Genomic DNA, 4,163 nt, shown 5'->3' with positions numbered 1-4,163 from the left:
AGAGACTCTGATTCTGACCCCTCAGTTGGGGTCTGCATATGAAAACCACACACGGGCTTCCCAGAATCTTTTGCCCTTGCTTGGCTGCAAATGTTGCACGTGGTACTGATGCACTTGGACATAGAATCGGTGCCCAGGCCAGTGAGCGCTCAGAACATAATTTTCACACAAACTACTCAGCACCCACACTGCAGAGGCATCACTCAAAGACCTGGAATCCGGAGCACTACAACTATAAATATTTTTACAATTAACTCTTAGAATCACGTTCACATTTAAGCACGTTTTTATGAAGAGACAGGGCACACAGGGGCATGCATATATATTTTATTACCACAATAAGTTTAGTGAACATCCATCATCTCCTATAGATACAAAATAAAAGAAAAAGAAACAAAATATTTTTTCCTTGGGATGAAAACTCAGGATTTACTCTCTTAGACACTTTCATATATAACATACAGCAATGTTAATTATATTTATCATGTTGTACACTACATCTCTAGTACTTATTTATCTTATAACTGGAAGTTTGTAACTTTTGACTGCCTTCATCCAATCCTCCCACCCCTCGTAACCACAAATCTGATCTCTTTTTCTATGTGATTGTTTCTTTGTCTTTGAAGTATAATTGAACTACAACACCATGTTAGTTCCTGTTACACAACATACTGACTTGATATTTCTATACATTTCAAAATGATCACCACGATAAGTCTAATCACCATGAAAGTCTATATTTTGCCACTCCCAACCCCTGCTTCCTTGGGGTACACATAACTCTATTCACAGAGACAGTTCTGTCAGTTAACTGCAAACCAAACCAACCAAGGATTTGAGTAAAACAGACATCTGGACTATTTCACATGTCCACACCCAAGGAAGAGATAAACATGTTAAATCCAAAGTTCACAGGAGGCTACCCCAGGATCCGTCTGTCCTGGCGTGCCAAATGTTTTATGTTTTTGTTTTTGGTTTGTTTTCTTGCGTTTGCTTTTAACTGGCTCACACTGAGAGCAGCCAGGCTGGTCTATAGAACCTCCCACCCAATTCTTCCCCAGAGAAGGTGGAGAACTGCCCTACCTAGAGGAAACCAGGAAAGTAGCAGGGAGAGCAATAAAGGACTCCTGCACCATGGGGATGCCCCATCACGGCAGGGAGAACATTGGAGACAGAGAGGGCAGTGTGGAAGTTGACTCCCCATTGAGGCATGGTGGGAGCTGAGCTTCACTGGCCTAAACATGACCTTTGCTCCAGTCTGGTCCACTGCTCACTTAATGCCAACAGGTATACAGAGGGAAGAAAGCCTGGGCCTGTATTTTGTTCCTACCTCTGGAACTTCTCCCAACCCTTTGGTCTCCAGGTCACATGCAATAAAGCCTTGCTCCACAGTGAGGCTGTAGTGCTGCACAGATGAAGCTAATGCTCAACCCAAGAGCCATCACACAGAGAAATCTGCAAATCCCTTGGGTAGGTCTCCCCTCTCCCCTCATTGAGGTTAGAAGGGACGAGGGTGGCAGGCCACCCCGTGAGCCCTCTTAACACCTCAGCAGTAAAATCAAGCATAAAATCACATTAGTGGATGTCTAGCCAGCTGACAGACTAGGATAGGGTGGGAGTTTCACAAAAGTGTACTGTTCTTTTCTGTTTATTTTGAGGAGTTAAAGTGAAGGGAAATGGTCAAAATCATTTCCCTATGCTTTGAAATCCATCTTAAGGATTATAATAGGCAGATAGAGACAAACTGTACTGTAAACCTTCAAGGATGGGTGTATCAGGGAACATTCCTCCAGTCCTCTCTTATGCACAGTATCTGTTTCTGTTTTTGACTGTTTTTTCAGCTTTACTGAGGTATGATTGACAAACAAAATAATAATATATTTAAAGTGCACAAGGTGCTTTGATATATGTATACATTGTGAAAGGATTCCCACAATCGAGTTAATTAACACATTCATTATTTAACATATTAGCCTTTCTTTTTTCTTTTTGGTGAGAATATTTAAGTTCTACTTTCAACAAATTTCAATTATACAATATAGTTTTATCAACTATAGTTACTGTGTTATACATTAGATCCTCAAAATTTATCTTAAAAATGCTGCTCCTATGGAGACTATCACCACTTTTGTGAGGAGGTCCCAAGGTAAACCTGAGTGCTGACTGGGAGGTAGGGGAGAAGAAGGCAGGTGGGGGACTTCCCTGGTGGACCAGTGATTAAGACTCTGTGCTTCCATTGCAGGGAGCATGGATTCAGTCGCTGGTCAGGGAACTAAGATCCCACATGCTGCAAGGTGCAGCCAAAAAAGCAAATAAATAAATAAATAAATAGCCTCCTGAGGCTGCTGCTTTAAAAAAAAAAAAAAAGAAGGCAGGTTGGCAGTAGGAAGTGCTGAAGAGAGGAGCTGCCAAGAGGCTTGACTGTTCTGTCAGGTCAGTGAGTCCACGTAATGAAAACTGGCTCTCAGAGCACAGCTAGTCTCAACATTGTCAGTTTTCTGAGTCATCTTCAGCACTTTGTTCCCCAGAAACCTGAATTCTTGCAGCAGCAAACTGACAAAGGTGAGACAAGTGCATACATATGAAAGGGTTGTTCTGCGGGTGGATTTCCATTGTCCAACACACATACTTGGCTGCAGTCTCAAAAGTCTCCACCCATAAGACTGCCTCCTTTCTCTGCATCCATGAGGACAAAATTTGCTGCAAAGTCATGATGCTAAGAAAATGCATAAAAATTCAAATTCTTCACTCCTTCCATTTTGTGCACTTTGTTCTAAAGGATTTCTGCCACTCTGCTGGCACACAGTTCACGGAGGCCAAATGCCTCCTGTCCCAATATGCTATATATTATTTCAACATGATCCCACTCTTCTTGGAACCCAGGACACACACAAGGGCTGACCAACTCCTTTGCATCTTTAGCAGCTTTTCTCTCCTATTCAAAGGTACTTTATCACTCATTTTTGCTGTTGTTTGCAAAGCCTTTTCACAGGATTTAGTGGTAGCATAGGCACTTCCAGATTTCTTTACATAAATGGTTGTTCAAGTCTCTGGTTCTTCCCATGTATCCTGTATGGCCTCCTTTGTCCCATCCATGGATGCAGGTATCATTCTCCCAGAGCAGGTAGGTGAAAGCTGCTTCTAGTTCTTCTGCCATCTCCCCTAGAAACACTTAATTTTATTATTATTACTATTATTTTTTAACATCTTTATTGGAGTATAATTGCTTTACAATGGTATGTTAGTTTCTGCTTTATAACAATGTGAATTAGCTATACATACACATATATCCCCATATCTTCTCCCTCTTGCGTCTCCCTCTCTCCCACCCTCCCCATCCCAACCCTTGAGGTGGTCACAAAGTACTGAGCTGAGCTGATCTCCCTGTGCTATGCGGCTGCTTCCCACTAGCTATCTATTTTACATTTGGTAGTGTACATATGTCAGTGCCACTCTCTCACTTCATCCCAGCTTACCCTTCCCCCCTCCACGTGTCCGCAAGTCCATTCTCTACGTCTGTGTCTTTATTCCTGTCCTGCCCCTAGATTTTTCAGAATCTTTTTTTTTTTTTTTTTTAGATTCCATATATATGTGATAGCACACTGTATTTGTTTTTCTCTTTCTGACTTACTTCACTCTGTATGACAGACTCTAGGTCCATCCACCTCACTACAAATAATTCAATTTCATTTCTTTTTATGGCTGAGTAATATTCCATAGTATATATGTGCCACATCTTCTTTATCCATTCATCTGTCAATGGACACTTAGATTGCTTCCATGTCCTGGCTATTGTAAATAGAGCAGCAATTAATATTGTGGTACATGACTCTTTTTGAAATATGGTTTTCTCAGGGTATATGCCCAGTAGTGGGATTGCTGGGTCGTATGGTACTTCTAATTTTAGTTTTTTAAGTTACCTCTATACTGTTCTCCATAGTGGCTGTATCAATGTACATTCCCACCAACAGTGCAAGAGGGTTCTCTTTTCTCCACACCCTCTCCGGCATTTACTGTTTGTAGATCTTTTGATGATGGCCATTCTGACTGGTGTGAGGTGATACCTCATTGAAGTTTTGATTTGCTTTTCTCTAATGATTAGTGATGTTGAGCATCCTTTCATGTGTTTGTTGGCAATCTGTATATCTTCTTTGGAGAAATAT

The 4,163-nt window shown here is 41.3% G+C and overlaps 1 pseudogene; it reads right to left on the bottom strand.

The window, feature by feature from the left end:
• Nucleotides 1–2,429: 2,429 nt before the first annotated feature.
• LOC102985740 (ectonucleoside triphosphate diphosphohydrolase 6-like) overlaps nt 2,430–4,163 on the bottom strand; it is a 3,076-nt pseudogene continuing 1,342 nt past the window's right edge.

Source organism: Physeter macrocephalus, chromosome 8, assembly GCF_002837175.3.
Source record: "Physeter macrocephalus isolate SW-GA chromosome 8, ASM283717v5, whole genome shotgun sequence".
NCBI lineage: Eukaryota > Metazoa > Chordata > Mammalia > Artiodactyla > Physeteridae > Physeter > Physeter macrocephalus.
Note: the sequence above shows the minus strand (reverse complement) of the source record. Positions and strands in the feature narration are given on the sequence as shown.